Consider the following 27,410-nt stretch of genomic DNA (forward strand, 5'->3'; position numbering starts at 1 on the left):
TGTTGGCATTATCTGAAATAGCTGTTTTCCTGATGCTCTTAGGTAAATTTCAACCACTTGGATATGTTAAGTGCTTTTTGTTCAATAGAAAAGGCTAGTAGTGCTCTGTGTGAAACCTTGCTTTGTCCATATAGCGAATATGGGTCTTGTGGAACAGCTCATTTTAAGCCTGGGGATAACAGATGAATATCAGGACAGTTGCTCTCAGTTTCATTCCAGAGGTCCTGGACAGCACTTCACAGAACTCTCTTACCATCTGAGAAGATGCTGTTTGCCAGTGAGATGTCAGAATACAGCTGAGCAAGAAGGTGGAAATTAATTTCTTGGCAAACTTTATAGGTGCTACCTTTTGGGATTTTTCATGCTGTTCCTGTATTCACCATTTTTATCCCCAAACTTTCAATGTATTTTCTCTCTCTCTCTCCTCCTTCCTTTCTTTCTTTTCTGTCTCAATCCAAAATACCCCACAAATGCATCATCCTTTCAGATTTTAGTTTTGATCATTTGATTGTTAAGTGCACAACTCACTCAGTGGACACTATAAGCACTGCAAAGTAGTACTGCCGGCATATAAAAAATAGGGAAATTATACTTTACTGTAGTTAAAATTTGGGCAGACCAGAAACAGGTCAGGCAAGCCTAACTGTCTTCCTGACAGTGATATAATCTGAAAAGTCTTCTGGCTGAAGAAATTACATCATGCTGTTTTTGCAATTAAACTGTCGTAAGCTACTTGTATTAGATGATTTCCTTGAATGAGCTATTTTTTATTTGGAAACATACTTGTGAGATATACTAAAAGTTCACCCAAAGGAAAAATGGAAGTTGTACTCTATGTGCATCCTTCTGAAAACCCAGAAGCTGCAGAAAAATAGCTGCAAATACCTGTCTACGACCAGTAAGGAAAATTAAGATAAAACAGGAGACCAGGTGCTGGGATCTGTAAAGAAATACTAGCCTGCCTTTGTCCTGCCTCACTTGCAAACTGCTTGAAGGACTGAAATCACCTGTGATGTTCTTCAGGAAGCCATGGAAGCTGCTGTCACTCATGTCAGCCTACTATAAAGCTACACCAGCATAGGAAACCAGCCAAGGATTTTGTGATTGGCCAAGCCAGCATGGGCTGAGCAGCATTAGGTAAGGCTGATCAGGACTGCCAGTAAGAGGCTGTGCTGGGGAAGACGGAGAGAGAAGAAAAAGCTGCATATGCACCTGACCTAAGGGCAGAATCTCTGCCTCGTAATACAACTCATGTACAACTGGAAACCAGTGGAGTTCTGCAATGATAGTGAAAGCACAGCAATTAAGGGATTTAATGGCACTTCAAGTAAACACAGAACATAAATATTTAGATATAACTCGTATATACTTTTCTAAAGTAGGTTGAGTTATGATGTGCTGAATGTCACATACCACAGGCAAAAGAGGAGAACATTTGGAACCTACATAACTGTTAAAACCATTTTTTTTTTTTAAATAGGTTTCCCATAACTGCTGAGAGTAGCAACTCCTTTACAGTGATGCTCCAGAGAGTGCTATGACCACTGTCCTTTGACATCACTGCCTAACACAAGTCTCCTCAGAATCCACATTCTGGAACCAAATAAAAGAAACTGGTAATGAACGTATGCAATTCTATTAAAAGGCTTTGAGAGCTGCAAACTTCCATCATCTCAAAAAGTAAAACTATTTAGCAGCATCAGTAAGGTGTTTGGAGAATAATGCTAGATGCTAGTATTTGAAAATGTTGTTCCAATTTTAAAGTGTTTTTGGTTTTTCAATGAAAGATCTGTAATTTCCAAGTTTTGTCACTTCCTCATACAAAGGAAAGGAAAGGAAAGGAAAGGAAAGGAAAGGAAAGGAAAGGAAAGGAAAGGAAAGGAAAGGAAAGGAAAGGAAAGGAAAGGAAAGGAAAGGAAAGGAAAGGAAAGGAAAGTTCCCTAGTCATTATTGCCCATGAAAATCTCACTGAGATTAATTTCTCCGACCAGGGCAAACTCAGCTGCTGTAGTCCCCGCATGCAGTCCTGTCACACCCTGAGAAGAATGAGTAAGATTCCAAACAAAAACGTGATTTTTCAAGGCTTATTCTGAAAAACGAACCGAACTTGTGTTCCTTTTGATATGTTCTGACCTGCTTCTTTATGGTATATGCAGGAGCACAAAGATACTGTCAGTCTATGGCGTTACATTTGTTTGAAATCAAATAACGCAGGTGAGACGCTGCTCCTTTCACGAGGAGCTTCCCTCAGGCCCAGCCCTTGCCAGGCCACCCCATGCACCGCATGGGGAGCGTCACCCCTGCAGCCGGGAGCCGCCGCTTCACCGCTTTGCTCTTCATTCAGACCCGCGATTGTATCTTTATTTATTAACAGTGTTACGCAGCGGTTTCCTGCCTTGCTGAGAATTTCCGTTATTGATTCCTCACGGTGCCATCTTCGCGCTTCTTCCAAACAGATCCCCGGTCCCTGTGTAGGTATCCGGGAGCTTCACTTACGCCTCGAGGAGCGGCAGCGCCGGACTCCGGCGGGGCCCGGCCCGCAAGCAGGGGAGGCCCCGCACCTCCCCGCCGCGGCGGTCCTGGGACGCGCTCCCGGGCAGGCGGGAGGACACAGAGCGCTCTCTCTGAGGGCGGCCAGCGGGAGACCGAGTCCTGGCTCCGGTGAGCGGCCGTGTCGGAGCGAAGCTGCTCTCACTCCTCACGGACAGGCCGGGGGCAAGCGCCGCCCCCGCTTCCTGGGGCAGGGGAGCGGGCTTTCACGAGCGGGAAGCGGCGTCTTAGCCTCACTTGGGGGAGCCGCACTCCCCTTCCCGGGCCAGGCGATCGCCCCATACGCGCTCCCCTCCTTTCCCCCGCCCGCCAGAGGAGCGGAGCCGCGGTGAGGGGCGCCTCGGGCAGGAGCGACGACACCCCCTGGCGGGCGCCCCGCGGCGGGGGGCGCAGGCGGCGGTTGGGCGCGGAGCGGGCGGCTCCGCTGCGCTGCGGAGAGAGAGAGCGGCCGATGGAGGTCCCGCCGCGCTGGCCGGGGCGGGGCTGGGCAGGGGAAGCGGCGGCCGCTGCCACCCCCGCTATCTGACCCGACCCTCCCGCTCTTCTCCGCCCCCCCGCCGCCTGGCTCTCCTGCCCCCAGCGGACCGGGAGGAACTGAACCATCGCTGCACAGGAAGTAGCGGCTGCGGGGAGCAGCGGCGGCGACAGCTGGGGCTGCCGCACTCAATGAGCGAGGCTCCCGCAGCCGCCCGCCCCGCTCGCCCCTTCCCCGCCTCCCGAGGGCAGCGGCGCCGAGCCAGCCCGCCGCCGCCGCCGGGGTGGCACCGCGGACAGCAGCAGGCGGAGGCGGGCAAGGCCGCCCGCTCCGGGGCTGAAGGCTGAGGCGGACAGAGGCAGCTCCGGCTCTTCCCGAGGAGGCGGCGGCGGGGACTGCAGGTTGGTGCCGCTCCGCCGGCGAGGCGCGGGTGCCGATCTGCGGGGGGAAGGCGGGCGGCAGACCTTGCCCCTGCCGGGCCCTCCGTGGGCCGGGGCAGCTCCCCCCGCCTCGGAGCTCCCGGGCGGTGGCGGCGGCTCCGCCTGGCGCCCCTCTCGGAAGGCCCCAGCGCGCCGCCCCCTGCTGCGGCGCCGACCTGTGCCGCGCCGGGCCCGGCTCGGTCCAGCGGCCGCGGTGCCGGTGCTGCCGGCAGACGCAGCCCTTTGTGCGCCGGTGGGCGGGGGGGCGGCGGCCAGGCCGGCAGCGAGGGGTAGCCGGAGGGATGGCGGCGGTGCGGAGAAGGGCACAATGGTCCCGCCGGCGCGGCCGGGCCCCGGCTGCAATGCATCCCCCCTCCCGGGGGGAGATGGGCGCCCTCCCGGGGGTGCTGAGCGAGGGAGGCGCAGGCTGGCGGCTCGCTGCCGGGAGGGGGGCAGTCGGGCTCTCCGCCGAGCGGGAGGGGAGGGCGGTAGGCAGGGCGGGAGAAAAAGTAGGAGAGCGATTCAAAACAAAGCAAAAAAAATATAAAGAAAAGCCCGTTTCTGAAGAGCCAGGTGCACCTGGGTGCACGGCTTGAGAGTGCAAAATGGAGAAGAGCAAACCCTACTGATTGGAGAGTGGCAACCAAATGGGATGCTGTTGTGCCTGGATTCTGTTCAGCTGGTGCTGATGGATTTAATAAGCTGCTAACCTAATGTGTAGGTATCTAAATGAAGAAACACATTGATTATCCCCTTATGGCTTTTAATACACTGTATTCTAAAGGAACCTTTTTGTTGCAACTGTTATCTATTTGATACCACACTTGTATATTCTTCTCCTCTGCTATTTTTTCCTCTTTGAATCTTCATCTCCCCTCCTTGGTAAGACAGAGAGCAGGTGTGGAACAAGAAAGTAAAGTGGCAGAGTTTGCAGTGATCTTGCTGCTTCTTCAAAGCAGTAACAGCCTTGTTAGCTCATCATGTCATCAGATTCATTAATTTCTAGTCCAAACTGAACTTCATGGCCTTTCCGCCTCTCCTGCTCTAAGGGAAATAGGCTAGAGTCCAAGATCGTGTTTGCCATTGGTGAATTGCTGATACGTACAAGCATGTTTGGAAGTAAAATGGTAAGCTCTCTTGTCTTAGCAGCATTTCTTTTGCGGTGTCACTCTTCACTTGAGGCTCCTTGCTTGAACTACAGGTTATTTGGGTAAAGTTCAACATAATCACAGATAGGTATGTGTATTTTTTTTCCAAGTTTGATTCTACAAGCAGTAAAACCTGTAAAGTTTCCATTCATCTTCTTGCAAGACTGCAGCTATATACGGGATGATGAAGTTAAACGGAGTCGCTGTAACCTGCACTGAATTTGCTTTGCTGCGGTGAATGTTGGGCTGTTACAGAGCTCTTCGTGTCCTGAGCAATTCCGGCTCTTGGATTTTAAACATATGTGTTCTGGTCTTTCCTATGATTTTCACAGGAGCCTTGGCTTGTGGTTCCCATCTGTGTATTCTAGTCTTCTCCTTCACATCTATTGTTACTGAACCTTTGCAATTAAAATGATGTGCATTACATTCACTACCTGTATTCAGCCTTTTTTAAGGGCAATCTTATGTACTCTAAGAAAGCCTTATTGTTCATTTCTCTCTCAGTTGCCACCTTCACCTCTGGACCCCTTTACACACACTTAATTGGAGAAAGCAGGCTAGAGAACAGTTGGTCTCCAAATATGACTTGAATTCAACAAGCATGGGAAAAACACCTGATCAGATTGTTCCTGCTAAGCATGATTAAAATGGCAGGACCACTTATCAAAACTTTGTACTGCCGTTTAACAAACATTGCAGATAGCTCAGTCAAGGGTGCACGAATTGTACTTGACAAGGGCCGAAATCAGAATGGACTTTAGTTGAGGTAATGGTGACGGAAATAACGATGCTATTTCCTCTTCCCAGCGTGATTCCTTTTATCTCTGAAGAGATGCATTAACAGGGCAAAATTCTACCTACAACTACAGGGAACACTACAAGCATGAAGTGGATGTTCTTTTCCCAGACAAAGCCAAAGCTTTCTGCCCTGTATTAATCTTCTTACAAAATGAAGCTATTGCATAGTCCTGTGCTAGTTTTTGTTTTTTTTTTTTTTTTTTTTTTTTTACTTCCTGCCTGTGTTTGGAGAAAGATGCATTGTTTTCAAATCCTGAATGGCATTTTGTTTACTTACAAAACTATTATGGAATAATTGGATTTGAAGCTTACATTTTGTGGGGACCAATATGAATGAAGAATTGCTGTTAACTGTAATGAGTTCACCTATACTGAATGTATGATACCTATACATCCTGGTAGGCTGCTTCTACGCTTTATGCAAATACAAAAAAACAAAGCAAGGTTGCATGCAGTCTTGCTCCTTTGGCTTAGGAGAACGTAATTCTTGATAGGAATAGCCAATGACAAAGAAAGATAATTATCATTTGTACTGCCTAAAAATGTCCTGTTCTTTAAATGTCTTTTGTGTGTGTGTGTGTTAACAGTGAGTGTTGCTGCATATGTATTAATCTGTAGTCAGTGCCTGAACAAAGAACAGGTGACTAGGCAATTGGTACCTTGAACATTACAAAGTAAAGAACAAAAGAAATGACAAAAAGCAAAGGGAACCCAAAATTTTGTTGTGTCTCAGACTGTTCCACTACCTTCTGGTGCTGAGCCCCTAGTAAAGGATGCTTGCGTTTTAGCGAACTTTGGCATATGGGTAGCTCTTAATAAGTAATAGGTACCATATTTTAAAGTAAAACTAAAAGGAAGGGAATAGAGAGGCATTAGAAATTGTTATCAAAATTTCTTGTTTACTTACGATATTAACCAACATAAAGTGAGAAAAAGAAGCACTAATGTCAAGGCCTCTGCTGCGTGCTTGATGAAGATGTGGTTAAATGTATTACATGAAAATCAATTTGCCATCTGATGCACGATCATGTCAGGATTCCAGGAGTGAGTCAGTGTCTATGTTGGGGACTGATTATCACTAGGACACAGGGACCTATTGCTAAAATCAGGATAATATAGGAAGTATTTAATTTGCTAGTGCACCAAACCAATAAACTCCATTTCTTCTTTTGGTTTATTAATTGCAGAAGTCCAAATTCCAAAAGTCCAAATTCCAAATGATTTAAAAGGAAACAAACCATTACTTAAGTAGTTTTGGTTTTGTTTTTGTTTTTAAATTGATGGGTACTTATGATTTACCTATTAAAATTTCCTTATTCCTTTGAGTCTGGACACATTTAAAAGTGTGCAAGACATGACAGTGATGAGAAGCTGGGCTCTTAAAGCTGCTACACGCAAGTCATAGCAAAAATGTAAGAAATACTTGTCTCTTTTGTAAAGACCAATCTGCAAATGCTACTTTTGGATCCAGTCCTTCACAACAGCCCCTTCTTCTGCTGTGTCTTTATCTGTAGCTAACCTTGCATGGGACAGACAGCATAACTGTGCAGTTTAGTAGACAGGGCAGGGGAAGCAGGAGGCTTGGCTTCTTGTCCAAATGAGTGTTCGGTGTTGTAAAAAGGAACTGAGAGCCACAGGGACTCTTTTTCTGTCTGTAAAACCATGCAAAACTCAAACAGTTTTAGTAGGAGAGGCAAACGACTGGCTGTACCAAGGTACCCTGTGCATTACCAGGGAAGTGCTAGGTTGAAGTTGTGAAACCTTCCAGGGAAAATGCAAGGAGAGCTGTATCGAAACAATGTACCACTCAGAAGACGTGAGGCTGCTGCCCATCAGACTTACAGAATAGAATCATAGAATCATTTCAGTTGGAAGAGACCCTCAGGATCATTGAGTCCAACCATAACCTAACTCCAGCACTAAACCATGGCCCTAAGAACCTTGTCTGAGCACCTTTCAAACACCTCCAGGGATGGTGACTCCACCATTTCCCTGAGCAACCTGTTCCAATGCCTGAAAACCCATTCCGTGAAGAATATTTTCCTATAGATAAAGGAGCTGATCATCTTGGCACTCTGAACTTCCCCTAAAGCTGTTGATCACTACCTGACATAAATCTGGGGAAAGCTGGGATTGATGGTACATCTCCTTGCTGTGTGCTATTGGTAAATCAGCCCAGCTGCTCATGGTGCTTGCTCTTTTCGTTCCTTCTCCACTCTTTCCTTCCTTCTCCTTGGGCATGCAATTTCCTCCATGCATTTTGCATTATTTTGGGCTACTGATTCCCCTGGGAATTGAGGAATTTGGGGCTTAAGCTCTTTAAGGCTTGCTGCTGCAATGCTGCATTATTTAGTGCACCTGTAGGTGCCAGTTCCTTGGTGAAAAACTAGGGTTAAATTAAGAGAAGCAGCTTTCTGTCTCATCTTGGATAGGGAATGAAAGCCAGTGTACTGATTAGCCCTAATACTGTTGTTTTTCTTGCAGTAGGATCAATAATGTAGTGTTTGCTTTCCAAACCAAAGATGTCCCAATGATCCTTGGGAGCTTTGTGCAGTGAAAATGGTAATTCTCTCAGCCAGATTGGTCTCTACCCTGGGTACAACCTTGTTGCCTAATTACTGATCACTGCTGTAGTTTGAGACCGCTCAAAAAAAATGCTCATCCTTGAAGCAGGCGTTGATCTCCCTATGTTTTGTGAGAATGAAGGGGCATATATGTTCCTTATACATTTGGAGAGATATGCTAGAAATTTTCCTTATGGAAGAGGTGAATCCGAGTGTGTGGTAGAACACTTAGAAAACAATACCTCTTCTGTATGTGTATATTCATGAAAAAAAACCACTATTTAAAACCTTTACAATGTTTCTGCATCAGTGTTTTTGGTCATTAATGGTCACGTGTAAGTGTATAACATTGGCTTATTTTCTGTGTGTAGCAACTCTTCATGCAGCCAGACTTTCTCATTTGCTGTAAAGGAAGTGGGATTTCAGTGAAATTAGTTGCCTTTCTTTTTTTTTTTTTTTTGCCTGTTGTTCTTGTGCATTAGCATTACTTAGGTAATCATAGTGTGTTTAGGAGCCGTGACAGCCTAAAAACTGAATTCTTTGTCAAAAATGCAATGTTTCCCTTAATTAAGATTAGAAACAGCACCTGAATCTATTAATTAAATAGTCAAAGTTTATATCTATTTTGGATATATTAATGAGGAAGAAAGTACATTTCTGACTGAAGTGTTGCCTAGAGTAAATGAGCTTCTGTGAGGCTTTTTTGTGGAGAAAAATAATCTATTGGTGCTGCAACTGTCACACATGCACAGTCGTGTAAAATTCATGTGGGATCTTTCCAAATTCTATGGTACTCAGAACAATAGCTGCTATTTCTTTTTCAAAGCTCTTCAGAGATGTTAAATAATCCTTGTGACAGCCTTATGAAGTGAGTATTGTTGTAATTTTTTATGGATGGCGAAACAATTAATTTGCATTGTCTCCAGCTGTACTGCAAAAGAGGGATTTTCAAAGTGCCCGCGGCTTGGCCCGCCACTAAGATACGCGGGTATGTTATCAAGGGGTGGGTGAATGCGTCTTTCTGCCTCTTCTAGCTGTAGCTGTGCCGATGGAGAGAGGAAAACAAAACAAAACCCAAACTTTTTGCAGGTGCAGGAGTCATCAGTATGCAGGTGTATACATGAAGCTGGGCCCTATGCGTGCTCGTAAAGGATGAATTTAGCTTGTTCAAAAATGATTCTACCCGTGTTACTGGCATAACTTCTTGGAGGAGAGATGGGCAGAGCTGTTGGCTGTGAAGTTTGTCCATGTGTGAAAGCTGGATTGCTCAGACTGAATTAAGAGCACAAGTTCGCTTATTTGTGGGATGAAGTCCTGGTCGGATCCTTCCCCCTGGGCTTGCTCAGGGTTATGAGTTTCCTTGAGGCAGGGCTCCTAGCTCCCTTTGATCCAAAAATGCTGCAGTCATGGCTGTTTCTCTGCTACCTGAACACTAGCAGTATCTGCAAGCTGAGGGAGGTCTGAATAACCAGGACGTAAGTTTCTGTTTGGGTCAGTCCAGTGTCGCAGCTTTCCTGCACAGCCTGGCTTTGGTTGCTGGTAACGTCTCTCTCTTCTCTTCCATCAGCTCTTTGTGCTGCCCTTCCAGCAGTTATAAATGATACAGCAGATGGCTTGGGGATGCAGTGTCTGTAATTACCATTGCAAGATTTGCCTAATCTTGACTGTGTACAAAGAACATGTTTTTTTTTTTCCCCTGGAGATTTGAAGTTGAGGATACTTCACATGCAGATTGGGTCTTTTCAGGGGAACACGATGGGTGTCTTATCTCTTAACATAATTCGTATGATGGTTTAGTGTTAGGAGTTTTCAGTCTTTTCCTGCAGGGTCAGCATTCAGGTTCCTGGTAGTGATACATGCTAGACTGCTTCTGGACCCAAATTTTTATGATGGCTGACGTACAGTTAAATAACACAGCTATAATCAGTTTATTTGATAAAAGTAGATTTTTAAACCTGTTAGCCTGCCTGGTAGCCTTCCATCAGGTTTCAGTGCAAATGTTGTTCCTCCTCCTGGCTAAGCAGAGATGCGTGGCTATACGGTTGACCCATCCACCTTTAATGCCTAATGCGAGCATTTATCTCCCAGTTACAGTTCTGATTGATTCATCCAACACTATGCTCCACAGTGTGTGTTTGTTTTTTGGGCCCCCGTGTTCCAAATGCCTTCCTGCAGTCTGGGGTTTCCTACCAGCGTGTTGGAGCTGAACTTCTTCTCGTGAATCTGTTTGATGCCTATGGCCCTTGGGTTATAGACCTTTGGTTCCTCAGGCAGCTTCCTGGGGCTGTGCACAGTACAGAGAGTTGGAGCCCCTCTTTTCCTAAGGAGCATGGAGCTCTCTTCTCTATTTAAAGGATTATTTATTTATTTATTTTTTAAATTCACTTTGCCTCTAAAGTACCTTTGGCTAAAATTATAAGCAGCTTTCGGAAGCTGGGCCAGATTCAATATCCTTACTGATTTTTCCGTCCCCCCTATTTCCAGTGAAACACCCTCATCACTGAGTTGGTGGAATTGAGGTGGCTCTTGGTATTTTGTTTTATGGGTTTTATCTTGTCTTTTGCTTTTCTGGCCAAAGAAATCTTGTTTTCCTGGCCACCCCACAGCCAGCTTTCTATCAAGGGACAGAGTGCCATGCCTTTTACTCACCTCTGTTCACAGCTAACTCTTCTGAAACTTGTAAATATTTTCACATCCATTTTGAGTGTGCTATCACTCTTATCCATGGAAAGGACAACTGTTTGAAAATAGATGTGTTTCATATATAACTAGCACTGTGGCAAGGATGTTTACATGATGTCTCTTAAGAACTGAGATGGCTTAATCTGAATATTATGCACTTTGAGTAAGTTAGTTGTCCTCTTGTCCTCTTGAGTTGAATTGTTTTTGATGATGGAAACTGAACTGGCTAGCTTAACTCTGCAGTTGTATTTTTCCCCAGTGTCTTTCTGTGGTGGTCTGAGACCTATCACTGCTGGATTCCTTGCAAGCTTTCCTGCCCAAATACTCATCAGAAAACACTCAATGAGCCCACTCTGCCCACTCTGAAAGGACCAAGTTTGCGTTCATTTTCCAGCAACCTTAGAGCAGTGCGTCTTAAGCTGAACTCCAAGGGCAGCAGCACTACGGGGTGTTTCAAAAAGATGGACCCAAACTGTGAAATATACTGCTTTTGAAATTGGGTCCATCTTTCTGAAATGCCCTGTACTTCTACCTTGAGAAGTGCCTTGGCTGCAAGTTGCTAGAGGCTGGGAGGTTGGGCAGCAGCAGCGTCACAATACGCTTGCCCAGGTCCCCTGCTTTTCCGTGGCCATTGTTGGCTGGCCACTGCCCGGGGATGTGTCGTACGACAGGGTGGACCTCAACTCTGAGCTGGTACAGATGTGCTCCTTTGCTGCTTTGGTCCAGCTCAGCCCCAGAGAAGACATTCAGCCTTGCATTGGAAACAAAAGCTTTGGTTAAAAATGGCATTGCTTCAGCTTGCTTGTTGCAGCTGTAGCTGTGGCTGTGAATTGAGAGCCATAACTTGATTAATGGGAAAGGTTTTTGGAGCATATAGTCTTAGAATGAACAGGTATGTATGCTGATGCTATTAGATCTGTACTTCTAGCAAGGTCTCCTGAGTGCAACTGTGCCTATACTAAAGCCCTCTTGATGGTACTTTCCTCTTTTTGATTTATAAGCTGCTGCTAGCAACTTGCCAACAAGGAAATAATCTTTACTGGCTGAAAAGTTTCATTTTAGTCTGTGTACTATAATTTTTTTTATTTATTTATTTTTTTAAATGGTATACTCCAATATACTGCTGGAGTACTATATTGGCTTTTCAGTAGCAATATCATGCTGGAGAAACAGAGCTGATGAAAGTAGTGGTGATACTGAAGGGAATTTTTTGTAGTAGCTTGGAAAGCAGGCTTTGTAGCTTTCCAGGACCCAAAGGTATCATTAGCTTTACTGGGAAAAAAAAAAAAAACAAAAAACAAAAAACAACAAATTTCCTTGTTTTGCTGTTTAGCTGATGTACTGGCATTCACAGCATCATCTTGGCTATATTTCACAGTAAAAAAACAGATAGACAGTGTTCATCATCCCTGAACTAACAGGACCTGCTGTATGTAACCCACTATGAGCCTTACGTCATTCAGGTAATGTGCCTGTACCTTTCTCTACAGCAAAAGAGAGTCGTATAATCCTTTCTTTTTTTTTTTTTCTCGTCTTTTTTTGGTCATTTTTTTAATGTCCTAAACCTTAAACATTTTATACAAAAGCAATTATCTCAGCATTTGACAAGCAGCCATGTGGTAGGTCTGGTTTGAAGGCTGAACCTTTGGTTCTCTTTTAAGGCATTACAGGTGGAAAGACAGTACTTAACGTCCATCTACACTAATTCTTCAGACACCAATTCAAAAGCTGTCTTGATGGATCCCAAAGGAAGCTATGAACTACGGGGAAGGGTTATCTATGGATAACTTAGCTTGCTGGCCCTGAGAAAGGCAGAGGATGTGTTTTTGTATGAGGGAAACAGGTTGAAGCTTTAATGCACTTGATGTTATGTTTGAAATTGGAACTGGTTGTTCTTCACACTCGCTGCTGCGGCAAAGGAAGGCACATCCATGGAGGACATGATCGGGTTTATAACGGCAGAGTGAAGACTTATTTTTCAATGAAGGAACATCCAAAAAGAATGTGGGTTTCGGATTAGTTTAACGAGCATTTCCTTAGTTGATTTATTTTAATAAAACTTTGCTAAATGGTTTTTTAAATGGAATATTTAAGCAAGTTGAAAGCAGGCATTTTACTGAATCTCTTTAATTTGTGCTGATATGTGCTTTAGCATAATTATTTTTTAATGTTCTTTTTAAAAAAAGTGTGGTGCTCTCACCCTTCTGACCCTTCTCAAGAAACAGTGGATTTAATTTGTTAGGAGAGAAATAGCTACTGTATCTCTGCTCTGTGACAAGGAGGCAAATGGCAGGGGTGGGCTTGGTGAAAACATTGCTTGCTTTTAAAGTGGCGAGTTCAGGCCAAAAAGCTTTAAAAATGGTCTGAAACATACTGTGGTGTTTGTAAGCTCCCTTTCTGAACCTCATGGATTCAGTTCTAAATAAGAGCCTTGCAGCATTATGCAGATGCTTTGGTTTTACTGGGTCACCTAAAATAGCCAACTTTCAACTTTTTTTTTTTCCCCTTCTATTCCTTCAGCCAGCCTGTCTTTTTCGGGTTGATCAGCATTAACTTTCCTAAGATCTGGGTCCCTAGAGAAGGAACAGAGCCATATTCTTGTGTGTTCAGGTTCCTGCCAGATCCAGCATGGGGAGCAGTGAAATAGCAGAGTAATCCTGGATGTGAGCGTGTTGTCACAGGGCAGATAAAACTGGCTGTTTACCTCCTACCTAGTTGGCTCCTTTCTCCTCCCCAGTGCAATAAGAATATCAACACTGAGAAAAGGTTGGCAGCGGCTTTTGTAGTGGGATTGCAGTTTAGCCTGGAAGGGAGGAGTCTATTTGCTGGTACTCTTTAATTCCTCTCCTTCTATAGAATCAACCACAGTCAGTTTTGGTGATACCATTGCCTACATTAATTTGTGCCTCTGTACTCGCACTGGAGTCTGTCCTCTAATGCTATTCATTAACACAGCTAGGCTGGCAAAACATGTAAGGGAAAAGAAAACCCCAGGCTTGTCTGTATTCCTACCAAATACCTGGTTTGATAATAACCAAAAATGTAATGCTTCCACTTTGCAGTTTGCAAACTTGAATGTGAGTCAATCTTATGTGGCTGCAAAAAAACCCAAAACTCTCCCCTTCTTTCTGACCCCAAAAGCAAAAACCAAGCACGTGGGATGGGGATACACACCACTTTGAAATGACGCTTCTTGGCATGAGCTGGACCATGGCATGTAACTGAAGGCTTCACCTTTTAAGAAATGCCTTTTCCCAAGGACTAAGCTGTAAGAAAAACTGAGTGAAAAAATTCACAGGGATATCTAGAAAACATTTCCAAAGGAAGGTTTACAGAATGAAGGTTGTTCTGTGTAGAGAACACTTGAAAGCCTGCTGCAGATAAGGGAGTGAACTGCTCTCCTTGCCTGCTGTAGAGATGATGAGAAGTTATGGATTTAAGATGCAAAAGGGAGAGCTAGAAGGCTTTGGAAAAATCTTTCCATTGCCAAACAGGAGTTGTGAAATCTCTGTTGCTGGAAGGAACTCAAAAAAAAAAAAGATTCTGGCAGATGCTTGTGGGAAGGCTGGGGTTTGGTGCTCCTGCACTGGGGACCAGAGTGCTGCGTCCCTGGCGGGAAATGTGAGTTGTGGGCAAGGGGCAGGGAGGAGCCAAAAAATAAGTCCTGGCTGTCTTTGCTCATCCCTTATGTTGCCATGCAAAAAATGTGTGGGAGGATGGGGTGGGGGACTAAGAAATTACTGTTAATGATGAAGAAAATAAGTTAAAGGTGGTGGAGAATCTTAGCTGTCAAAGGTTTGGGACAGCTGGGTTAGGTGACCACTTGAAATCCCCTTCAGCTGTGCACACTGTAATTTTCTTTTGGCAGAGGCTTGTACTGCAAGCCTGCTCCACTCTAGGAACTTCGTATGCTGTGAATTCCAGCACAGGGCAATACTGATCAATCTGTGCGTCAGACTGAATGACCCTGGGAAGGGTATTGGTTTTTTAGCTTTTCTGAGATGGGGTCCTTTTAATTAATGGCTGCTTCATGTCTTCCACTTCAAGTATGTGAAAACAATTCACTTGCAGTCTACATTTGTTCCATGCAGAAGGTGTAGCAAAGCCTTGAGGATATTGACCTCTTTAAACTAGAACTTGAACCCAGCTACTACAAAGACCATGGTGTTAATTTCCTTTATTTTGCTACTTTTCAGCCATTCGGCTCTTGGTGAGTTTCTGTGGCACAGAATTCTTGACGACCAGCCAAAGTACATTAGAGTTGCTCTGGCCAGAAGCAGCAACTACCAGCAATGCGTGGAGGGCACTAAACAAAAGCTTAAAGGCTGGGTAAATCTCAGTCAGAAGCTCGCTGGTATGTGCCTGCAGAATTTCAATGCAAGCATGGGTTCTCTCTGCTGCTTGCCTTTTTGGAATTACAGCCATTGCACGAAGCTAGTGGGTGCTGAAGTAGTTTTGCAGAATGATAATCAATGAATTAAAATCTGCGTCAAGTTCCTGGCTCCCTGTACTGCCAAACGCTTCGTTAGCAAGCATTGGAGATGAAGTACCAGAAAATTTATGGACTGTGATGGTCTATCACTCTGTATGAACAGAAAAGAAATACCATCTAGCTTCCTGAAATGCTTTATTGTGCCTCAAATTGTTTAGCAGGACGTATGGTTTTTGTGTGTTGGTAAAACACATGACATCTAGAATGCTCCACACAAGGAACTCCATGTCCTTTGAGTTCTTTCCCCAGCAATGACCACTGCCTAATGTCAGCAGCGTTGAACGGTCATCAACTGTGTCTGAAAAGCTCATCAAAAGTATGTGTATCTTTAATATAAAGACACAGTTTGCTTCCTTGTGACTGTGAGGAACTTCAGTCTTCCTGTTGCTGACTGTGGAGTGTGTGCCTAGGAAGGAGAGACAGAACTAAGATCAACTGAGCCTCTACTGAATGACTCATTCATTCAATGAGCTGTTGGGGGAATTTGCAATACGCTACTTTTTAAAATGCCGTATGCTTGTAGGAGAGGGAAGTCCTGCTGTGTTTCTGCCTTAATTACAGAACAACGTTAAAATGGGATTCTGTATGTTAGAAGCATTTTGGGTGCTGCTGTTTAGTAAATGAACCCTGTGTCTTTGAAGGTTTTGTCTTTTGCAGATAATGTAGTATTTGGAGTTTGCAAATCTGGTATAATCTGGTAGAATTACAGCTGTGAACAAAGGTATAAGCAGTAGAAATCTGGTACCTGCATTTCGCAATGCGGGTTTGTTCTAGCTAGCCTGCAAGTCCTCATTAGCTCTGTGCTTCTAAACCTGAGAATAATTGTTAGACAAATTAAAAACCCACTGCACTGACACAGGTCCTCTCTGCAGGGGTGTCTGTCCGACAGCAACTGTGATTAACAAGTTCTAGTGGTGCCAAGCACATACAACTTGATTATAAAGTGGGGATTTTATTTTTTTCCCTATTGAGGTTTTTTTCTTGAAACTGTAGGCAGCAGAGCTTCTCTGGAAGAGGGTGGATCTTCTCAGACAGGTGAATTTGTGGATCTCCAATTTATCTTGATCTCTTAGTGTAATTTTCTCTTGTTCACCTCCTCCTCCTCTTCCATGTTTTATCCCACTTGCTGTGGGTTTTGTCAGGGCTCTTATTTAAGCATTTGATTCAGTTGCCAAATTACAGTAATGAGCAGGTAAGTTTAATGCTATGTTGCATGATAGATTAAGTAACTGTACTAGCAATGCTTAATCTTTGTGTATTTCATTTTTGTACTTCCTGTAGAATTATATCAGGTTTTCTTTATTGTACCTCTTAACCATTTTTCTTCTATAGTAGATGTACAGGGGGAAGGGAGAGGAAGGAGAAGGAACATGAAGGGAGTGAAAAGGGCCTTTAACTGTTCCTAGATTTTCTTGGATTTACATTTATATAAGTGTGTGTGCTTAGAGTGGGGGCTGAGGTTCTTCTCTCCCAAGTCCATTGTGTGGGTAGCCAGCAGGTAGGTACCCAAACAGGTCTACATTTGGGTAGATGCTGCCATTAATTCTGCTATGAACTAAGCCAGCAGGTTTTTTGGAAAGGGTCCGAGTTGAAATAGAGAAGGGTGTGTGGGGAGATGCTGGGCAGGCTGTGCAGGTTCAGCAGTTCAGCCCTTCTCTTTCTGGGACTGCCTTGCTCTGCATTCCTACATCACATCTCGCCTTGCCTTGCTTATTGCTTCCCAGATCTGTTTCTTAGACACTGTATTTGCTTCTTGTCAAACTTCTTTATCCTCCACCGTGGACACAGTGGGTTGCTTCTGCTTCTTCCTCCCTCCTGTACCTCACCAAGGCACTTTCTGCTGCTTTTTCAGAGGATGGGAGGCTAGGGCTGTGCTCTGGAGGACTCTCACATGCATTTAAGAGCTGCTGCCTATTTTTTAGGATGGCAATATCTCTTTCTCAGGAGTCCCAGTTTCTTGCTTCAGGTCTGGATGCAATCCTAATTTATGTAGAGATCCTATCTTAAGACTTGTTCAGATGTTAACTTAGCGCAGGCAGCTTTGCAGTTCTTGTGATGGAAGTGATAGTTTCTGCGTGTGGAGGGAGCTGTGTAAGCTCGTGAAAGACCCTGGTTATATTGGCCAGTTCTTGACTGCAGCCTTTTTAGTTGTTTGGTGAGAGGTTATTTTGGGAGGAAGAATGTAATCAGGTCAAAAATCAAACCAGCCAAGGCTGACTTATTTTGTATGGGTATGTTTTTATTGCTGGGTATTACTCACAATAGAAGTTGGAAGAATCGAAGTGTTCAAACTAATTTTTGAGTGTTCTTTCCTGTTGGCAATGTGTGGCTTTCCTGACATGATTTTGTTTCAGCTTCCTGAACACTATTTTCTGTTTTGTATTAAATGTACTTCTGACTATGTAACAGAAGTGCTTTGGTGAAAGTAATAAAGCCCAAAGGGGAGCAAAACCATTTCCTTTTGACTTAGAGTTTTTTCTATAGATCAGCTGTGTCTTGTTTTGAACTATTTTGTGCCTAATATGAATTTGAAATGTAAAGTCCTGCCAGTGAGCAGAGTAAACTTAATAAATCACTTAGGTAAGATAAGGTGGAATACTTGGAGTCTTAAGTCATGCTAATGACACCTTTGTTCTTGGTGTCATGTTAGTTTCCATCAGTAATCGCAGTGACCTTGGAGAACAGGGTAGCAGCTCTGTGCAGGTAGAAAACATTTTCTTAAAGTGTGTGTATCAGCTAGTTAATGTTTTTAGTTAATGTCTCTGATATCTAAATCCCATTTTTTATTTTTTTAGTTCATAATGTATGCTCTTCTGTATTAGAATGTGATTTTGCTCTTTTTCTTAATAAAAAGAGAAACTCCATAATTTCTTACAAAGGGATAGTGGGAAATAGTGTTGCATATCTCTTGAGATGTTGTGGAAGCCTAGTCCTTTCACACTGCTATCTTCTGTTTGCCTCCTGTGCAGCTCAGTTTTTAAGTGTGTGCTTTTCCTCTTGTGGTCACTATTGTCAAAAGTTTCTTCAGTTATTTGTCAGACTGATAGCATGCAAAGTATTCCAAACACTTACTCTGAGAAAGCAGCTTTCTTTCCTGCACACTGAAGTCACGTGGCCATCCACCAAATTAACTGGCTGGAAAGGGAGAGGATGGAGGGACCAGGCTGATTCTAAATCTGATTGTCATCTTCTTTAATTAAATGCTGTGGAGACTAGTAGGGCGACTCTGGGGTCTGAATATCTAATGTCGCTTTAGGCACTCTGGGGTATTTCTCCATGCCTGGAGCCACCACTCTCAAAGAGTGTAGGTTTCCTGATGGTCTGGTGTCACATCTGTCAGTTCCATATGGATGCTGTGGATGTATCCTGGAACTAAAACAGGTGCTTGGCACCTGTGTATAGAAACCTGTATCTCTTCCATGAGTGTTGGGAAGAACTTCAAGGAACGTGTTTTGGTTTTTTTGGTGTTGTTTTTTTTTTTTTTTTTTTTGGTCTGCCTGTTAACCTAGAAGCCTTTATAACTGGTAGACCTTTCCTCAAACCTCAGCTTAAAATCACTCTGAAATGAAGATATTAAGAGTAATCTATAATACAGGAATATTCCATGGGTTCAACATTGCAAAAATGCAAATATGTAAGCCTAAGAATAGTGTGTCTTCAAAGACAGATATATAATATATACTTATGGGACTGCAAGTGCTGTAAACTGTAATATTTTCATTGTTGGCAGTAGCAAGGTTTTTATTATGCATTAAATAGTTTCTAAGCAGCTGAGGCAAGTAGTGTCTGATCGTTTTCTTTACTGCATGTTCCTAGCCACAGTGTCATACACGTTTTAATGAAATAGCATGCCTCTGCCATGATAAAGGTAAAATAAGCAAGGCAGTGAATAGATCAGTATGGTGATACTTTTTCCCCCCCACCCCTGCTTTCCCACTGTCCTTTAGCACAGTACTTCCAAACTAATAAATACATTGGAACACTATGTGATAGCTTTGTAATAAATCTGATGTTCTAGAGAAACAAGAAAACATCTCTGGAGGTTTCCAGCTTTGGAAAAATATTTGTCATGTGAAGAGCAAAATAACTTCCTAGCAAAAAGTACTTGCATCTCTATGCTTTCCAATCATCTGTTATTCACCAAAACACTCAGATATATGTTTAAGTCCTCTTGATTTCAAGACACCCATGTGTCCTGAATGAAGCTGCTTTATTATTATTATAATTCATAAAGAGTATTTTAGAATTTGATGAGACCATAGTTGCAAAGGCACCTTAGAACAGAAAACACTAAAACCATCTTGAGCTGTGGAAAGAATGTTTAGTGTGGATAGTAAGAGAAAGTCCAGCCTCTGAAGAGCAGTCACATCAATGGATGCAAATTCGAGTAAGATTCTTGGAGTCTCTAAATGTTGTTGATGATGGTAGCTGAATGCCTATCTGAAATAGGGGTGATGGAAGTTACTTGCTCACTAAGCATTCAGATTTTATTAAAACTCTTTGTATGTAGGTGCATATAAATTGTCTACATAGATTCAGTTGTTTATTATTTTGACTAAGCATTTAATATTATAAATACCCTTGCAGGAGGGAAGGCATAAGCTAGAAGGAGAGAGGTTTTGCGGTTTTTAAAGTATATATTCATTTTCTCATAGTTTTCTACGTGTCCAAGAGAAAGACAGGAGCATAGTCGGCTGTTTTTAAGAATCAAGCAATAGGCAGAGCTTTAGCCTAGAAATAAGTAATTAGAAACATTCCCCCCAGTTCAGTAACTCATGCACATCTCTGCAGTAACCAGCACTTCAAATGATGTGTAATCCAGCTTATTGCACTGCTGGAAAGCAAACATCCTTTCCTTTGGAGTGCACCAAATGCTGCTTGCAATTTTCAGGTGGTGTTAACTGTGTGCTTATTTTTAACTATTTGTCTTTGTCTTAAAATCAGCTGGTATGTTGTATATGGGTTAAACTAGGTTCTGTTCACCAGTGGTACATTGAAAAGCAAAAAATCTTATGATAGCGTGTTATAACATTATAATGAAATAGGCGAATAATACTATAATTTGTGCTTTCTGAATAGCTCAAATTGTGTTTGAGGATTGTAATCAAATGCCGCTTTGTGGTATAACAAACCACTGGGCTGGGTGTAGCCTGGAAAGGAGGTGACAGCAGAGCCTGCAGCACTGTGGTCAGGGCTGGGCAGTGGGGCAGAACGCTGAATTGAAAAGCCAAGTGAGGCACCTGGCAAAATGCACTCAGAAGAAATCATAACTGTTCCTTTTGACTGTAGAGTGCTCAAAAAGAGAGATCTCTTTCATACTGGCTTGGGCCAGTCAGTAAAACTTGCTAAAGTCTATTGCAATATTTCTCAAATTCACCTCCGTGTGTATAAGCGGTACCAGGGTTGACCTCGGTGATCCAGAGGGCACTTGCATGTTTGCTTTACCCATGTACTTTACCCTGATTATGTGAGTTTTCCAAATGGTATTTGTATTTTAAGCAACATGGGATTATGGCTGGATCTCTGAAGGATGTTGGATATTGAATTCGGATGCAGGTAGCGGTGTGCACGCATGGGTCAGGACATACTTGCTGTTCCTCTCCAGACATGCTCTGCACCAGCACAGGCTGTCACCAGTCATTTTGGCAATGCACCCTTAATCTTTTGACGTGCTCGTGGTGTGCGCGGCTGGACACATCTGTCAGTAGCAGGATGCACGCAAGCATCTGACCAGCTGTCTTGTCTGCTGGTGACACCGTTGAGGCGCTTCATCTGCAAAAGGGCTCTGGATGAAGGAGGACACATGAACACGGAGTCAGCTGTCCCTTCGGGCCTGTGAGCCCAAGCAGTGCAAGGCTGAGTGAGCCGTGTGAGGTGCAGGCCCAGGGGAATCGATCTGCTGGCATGGAGGCCCTGGACATGTCTGGGTGATGTGTGGTTTCTCTGCTCCTGAGGCAACTGTCCCTGCAATGGGATGTCAGCTAGCAGTGCTTCTTGGGGACCTCTCTGCAGACCCAAACCTGCTGGCTCAGCAGTTGCAGGTCTTTGGTGCTGCAGGATTACCTATTGTCTACCAAAAGCTGTGTAACCTTATTTCTCCATTTGCCAAAAGTGGACTGGGATTTGATATTCTAAGGTGGTGGTTGTGCTGGAGAGCAAGGTGAAGCTGGGAGACCTGCAAAAGAAAAGCTGTAATGCCCCTAGATGTCTCCTCTGAGGTATGTGTGAAGTCTTAATCCACTTACTACTGAATACACTATACTTAGGATGCTCTGTCAGAGTGGAATTTTATTTTCCATGTGCCAGTAAATAATTTAACCTTTAATTATTTGTATTGTTTTATGGGTTCCTTATTCCTGAAAGAGCAACTCTTCTTAAAATCTCGCATCCACTTAGGAAATGTTGCGTTCACATATGACTTTCTGTTTCCTGTGAGGATAATGAGACAGTTTTTGTTATGTGGTAATAAATGAATGTGATGGATGTGGAGAGGCATCTCACAATTTTTTAAATTATTTTTTTAAATCTTTTTAGTTTCTTAGTAGGGTAGGAAGTGGCTCTACTGTTCCATTTTAGCCTCTTGAGGCATCTTGAAAATGAGAGGAAATCTAACCCTATGCTTAGGCTGGCAAGGAGATGGCAAAACAGGCTTCTGACATGTAGATGCCATTGACTGTATTTCCTGGAGCTTGAAGGCAGAGTGTCTTGCCAGAGCACCCAAATCTGTCACATTGAAATTAAAAAAAAAAACCAACACAACCAAAAACAAACAACAAAAAGGCCTGGTTCCTCAGTATTTGTTCATTTATCTTTTTCCTTTGCTCTCCTTTGTGTTTAAAATATTAATTTTATTATTTTCTTTCACTGTATAAAGAAACTGGCTTATTTGGGTAATGGTATATTCTTACAGTCACGTTATCCTTTTTTTCCTTTGATTTTAAAATTTAAAAAAACATGCTGTGAAATGAATCTGAAAAGCAGTAGGTAGATTAAAAGGGAATACTCTTTTAAACACAAGTAATGGAGCTCCCAGGAGCAGAGCAACTGGAAGCAGAGAGAAGTGGAGACGTGAGAAGGAATAGATCTCAATGACTGTGCTGTTTAACATTTAAAAGCATTTCTGCATGGGGCGTGAGTAAACTGCCAGCTGTCTTTAGTGTTTGCAAAGAATTATTCCCCTTTCCCTTAGTCATTGTGGAGTCACTTATATCTATACATTAGCAAGGGGTTTTTTTTCTGCCCCTCCTCCTGGTAAACCCAGAGAGAATGCTGCTTGGGATCACTTCATGCAGTGTGGGGATCACTGAGGTAATCCCAAGTAGTATAACATGAGTTGTAAAGAGAGAATTTGGGACAGGAGGAAAGTTGGGGGGTAAGAAGCCTTTGTGTGTGGTGTTGTTGGGTTTTGTTTGGTTGGTTTTTGGATTTTTTGGGTTTTTTTGTGTGTGTGTGTGTGTGTGTTTGTTGATTGTTTTTCATGCATTTATGAGTGGAAGAAGCTATGTGGATGAAATATGAACATAGGTGAAAGCAAAAGGGGATGTATAACACCCCCCCCCTTTTTTTTTTAATTTCCTAAGACTTTTGGGTGCCTTATTCCCTCAGTTTGAGGTTTTGCCCATGACTTTTAGTGTACATGTATGACACTGTGTATTTTCTGCACTTTTTTTTCCCCCAAATGATAGTGCTCAGTTTTTGGAAGTATAAGCTTGCACGCAGTGTTTATCTCCCTAGAAGTTTCTGTTTATGTATATGTTGCTGGATGTGATTTTTAGAGTAGAGATTTTAGGAGTAAACTCTGATTTGATGAGAGAATTGATCCCTCTGTCTGCCTCCCCCAGCACGTTGCCCTCCCGTGCCCAGCAGAGGTGAGAGAAGCCTGCTGTGCTGCCCTAAATAAACTTTCTTGCTGTCTTCAGAGAGGCTGATTGCTTTCATTGATAGAGCTGTAAGCCAGACAGACCAGCCTCCTTTAAGGCCTCCGTGGCTAATGAATTGGTCAGTACGTTTTAATTTGTCCTATATAGTTTGCCGCCTTGGCTACCCAGACTATGAAGTTCAGATCTTTACACCAGTATGTGACAAACCCTTTTAATTTGGTTATTGTTATTTGATCCTGTAGCTGTTGCTTAGGGAAGCTGACAGCCCAGCTAGGTAGTTCCTTGTTTCCTGTGCTTTTGTGCATCGATTCCTGGTGTCTCCTTTCCTTCTGCATAGATCATAATGCCACACGCATCTGATCCCCCATAGAGCTGGTGTCCAGGTAAAGTTTCACTACTGTACCTTGTCACGGAGCTTGAAACAACAAAGTAAATAAACAGCAGCTGTATTGATCGGAGCTGAGTATGGAGTAATACAGTAGCTTTAAAAAAGCATCTGCTTCCACATTGTCACTTAGACAGGGGATCACTGTGTGTAAGGGTTTGTCATCTGGAAGAATCAGCCTGTGTGTGTGACTGGGGGCATGTTTTAGGTTTAGCATTTTTCTGGTTCGCTGTCACATGGCATCATGTACTGTCTGTGCAACGCAAGGCCGGTTGGAGTACCGTGTGGCAAGCTGGGCTCGGGTTCTCTGGTACAGGGAACTTTGCACTTGAAATTCTCTCCCTTGAAGTGGTGATCTGAGGAAACAAACAAGCAAACCAAGTTGTTCTCTTTTCCATAACGGCTCTTCCTTGTCCCCTCTCCAGTCTCCTACATAGAATTGCTTTATCTTTTTCCATTTCTTTCCTTCCTCCCATGCATCTTCAACTAAAAAAATAAAATTACTATGTGCATTCTTTTACTTTCTCTCTGTAGGCTGCTCTTAGTCATTCTACTTCATTATCACAGAATCCCAGAAGGTTACAGATTGGAAGGGACCTCCAAAGATCATCTAGTCCAATCCCCAATTATCAGCATGCTTTCTATATTTCCTTCTAAATATTTTTCTGTACTTCCTCTTAATTTCTTTTCCTGCCCCTCTTCCATTCCCTGATCCCTTCACCTACACACTTCTTGGGTTCTTGAGTCACAAGCCAAAGGTAGAGGCTATAGGAATTATCCCAGGGTTAACCACACATTTCAAAAATCTGTATGCAATCTATAACTTGCCTCCAAGAAGAAGTTCCAGACTTGGCTTAAAAAATGGTTAGTCATGAAGACTATGCTGGCCCTCAGTAAGTTGTTCCAGTGGCTGGTGATCTTTGCTGAAGTACATGGCTTGTGACCTGAATTTTTTTAGTTTCATCCAGAAGCTGGTGGCTCTTGTTTACCAAGCTTTAGTCCCAGTAGCTGTTGCTTAATTTATCATAAAATGGGCTTTCATGTGGTGACTTAAACTGTGATCAGGTTTATGGATTTGTGGGTTGGTTGGTTTGTTTTTTAACTTGAAACAGCTGTCCCTGCTGAGTTTCCTGATGAAGACTTGTTTTCTGGTGGTTGAAACTGTTTGTGAAGCTCTTCCATGCACACTTCTCAGTCTGTGAACACAATCCTTAAACTGCTGAAGGCAGAAATGGACACGGTGATGGGGATGCATGAAAGCCTCATCTCCCGTTTATAGAAGCCCCTGGCTACAGCAAGGCCACGTTTCTTTCTCCCCATGCTTCTTGATCACCATCCTGCATCTTCAACATCTTTGTTGGCTCTTGTTTCTTCTTCTGCCCCTCCTGTGGAATTTCCTTTACCTGCTCTGCTTCAGGACTGTCCCAGCTTCTCATGATGTGCATGTTCTCCTCTTCACCATTTCCCCAGGACCCAATTTTTATATTTTTTGGGTAGAGGTACTGGTTTGAAGGCCATTGACCAAATACCGGAAGGCTGTTAGTATGGTTCTACTCTTCAGGCTGGCTTTTGAGGAAGCAATGATTCCAAGTCATGAGGCTCACCAGGCTTGGAATGAACTGTATACATAGTGCCCTCCCTTTGTTTTCAGTGGTTCAGCATTTAGAATTAAAACAAAACAACAAACCTACCTCTTTGCTTTTCTAGGTTCATTTCACAGCTTTTGTGGGGAAAGCAGTCCTTTTAGTCACCTGGAAGAAAAGCTGTGCAAAAACCAACAGGGCCCATACACAGAACTCGGTGTTATTAAAATCTTGATAGATGGACAGAGTGTAATAGTTTTATTTGTAGTACAACAGTAAGGCCCCATTTGCTTTAAGCCTTATAATTTGCTGGGCTTGAAATAAGTCTCGGAAGCTGTTGATTTCTCAGTTCACAAAGGTAGCGCTGGAATATATTCGAGGAGAGCAAGTGTCTTTTTTCCATCCTTCAGTTTGACAGTTGGACTAGGCCTGTTCTGGGGAAAACTGTCGCCTTGGAAAGGTCATTCATGTATTCAAATAACAGCACGGAGGAACAGAAAACTCTTTCAGAGTAGGTGTCCAGAGACGCAACAGAAGATACCTCCTTGTGTCTTATTATACCTGTCATCACGGAAATCTGGTGAACGAGTCTCCAGTTGCCAGCAGGAGAAAGAAGTTACAGTGAACAATAAATAAGAGGCCCATGGGGAGCACTTGAGGCATCATCTTTTGCGCACACTGAAAGCTCTTTTCTACCATGTGGAAGGAGAACAAATAAGTAAAATTTCAGTATGCCACTGATGGGACACATGTGAAGCATTAGGAAAAATTAAAAGATTGAGTTACTTGCGTTTCTTGCTGAAGTTAGATCCTTATCTCTATATGGACAGAATCGAGAGCAGGTTTTCTTTTTAAAGAAAGGAGAAATCAGTCAGTCTGGCACAGGAATATAAACCCACTTTTGTTCTTCAAAGTCTGAAAGTGCTTGGTGGAATAGATTGTATTGTGTGAAAGGCTCTTGGAGCATATGTACTTTGCAGTTGTAATTTTTCTTTAAGTGGTGCTTAGCCTTTGCATGGAGAATACAACCGTCCTGGAGGTGTGCACTTACCCGACACTGAAAATGTTGCATGAGGGGAGACTGTAGTAGTCCAGTGGTAAACTAGTGTTTGGTTGAACAAAAATGTGAAATGCAGTTTTGTTCCATCACATTTCTCTGTCCCATTAAGGCAACTTGGAAATAAAGGTCATCAAAGCTGAAGCTAGCTTTGTACCTTATGCGTCTAATTTAACTGATCTGTGACTGAGCTGGAGAGGGGCAGGACTGTGCTGATCAAATCTTTGTAACCGAAAAAAGCCAGTCAGAGGACAGACTTCCTCTGTTTATCAGATTTCCTCTAACAGGCAAGAGTAGGTTGGAGCTTTATCTTGTGTGATAAGTAAAGAATTCGGCTTGTGCAGGGCTTTTTCAGTAGTGGTGGTAGATTTTAATATGAAGTACTAATGATGTATTTTAGATTAGGTCTTGTTCCACATAAATACTCCTGTGCAGGCATGTGTTTGCATAAAATTTTTCATAAAAGTGAAATAATGCAGAACATGTCCACCTGATGGCTCTGACCTCTCTCTTCAAATCAACACGCTTGGCATTTTGGTTTTGCAAGATGAGCAAGCTGTGGGCTTTTCACTTACCTGCTGTTTGGTCTCTATGCTCTGGAATTCACTTTGCAACATGTTGTAGGAAGCTTTTCTAAGGATGCCAGATTTTTCAAGTGCAAGCTCAAATACTGGTTCCTACAATTTTTTCTCTTCATTTGTATTTTTGGGTTGTTTTCAGACAGCAATGTGGCCATTGCTTGGTGTCACGATTCTGAAATCATTAAGGTATTTAGGCTGCAGCATGTGTTTGTGTGATTGCACAGCCTGGTAGCTCAGGCTATTTATCTGCTGCGACTGATCAGGGTTGTGGAAGAAACTGAACTTCTGCTTTTGGATGCCCTTACCTGTAACAGCCTCTCCTGGAGATGTTTTTGCATATGGAAATGAGCATGGCCTGATCAGGAGAGATAGCTGTGCAGGACAAGGGCAGCTGCCGCTGGGAGCGCAGCCTCTGTGTGCCAAAGGTCAGCCTGGCAGTGCTGGCGCTGGTCCTGGGGAGCTCTGTGCGGGAGCACGTGGATGCAGTGGTCTCCCTCTGCCTGGCTCTCTGGACAGCCTGGGAAACTGCTGTGTATCACTATTCCATATCTATTCCCTTTCGGAACCAGCCTTCTTGGAGTGTCAGTAGAGAATTTGCCTTAATGTCTATGGAAATTTGCTAACTAGCAGAGGTCCATGATGTCAGAATCCTTAAACTCACTCTAGCATCTTCGTCAATGAGAACAAGTTCTGTAGAAAGACGTTTTTCCTACGGTTGTTCTGGGCAATGGCTTGCTTGTCATTCTGACTTCAGGCTTTCCCAAGCAGTGTTTTTCTAAGCCGGATGGCAGCCAGA

At 43.4% G+C, this 27,410-nt stretch overlaps 1 protein-coding gene across 4 annotated transcripts in view; it reads left to right on the forward strand.

The window, feature by feature from the left end:
* Positions 1–2,575: 2,575 nt before the first annotated feature.
* Positions 2,576–27,410, forward strand: part of AGPAT3 (1-acylglycerol-3-phosphate O-acyltransferase 3) — a 95,429-nt gene continuing 70,594 nt past the window's right edge. The window contains exon 1 of one of the 4 annotated variants that reach the window (XM_065069546.1): positions 2,576–2,661. The gene's annotated coding sequence lies outside the window, so the exon portion shown is untranslated. Of the gene's footprint in view, positions 2,662–3,146; positions 3,427–27,410 lie in introns of those variants that run through there. The other 3 variants (XM_065069532.1, XM_065069512.1, XM_065069540.1) reach the window with 3 other exon arrangements.

This window comes from Columba livia, chromosome 1 (genome assembly GCF_036013475.1).
Source record: "Columba livia isolate bColLiv1 breed racing homer chromosome 1, bColLiv1.pat.W.v2, whole genome shotgun sequence".
Lineage (NCBI taxonomy): Eukaryota > Metazoa > Chordata > Aves > Columbiformes > Columbidae > Columba > Columba livia.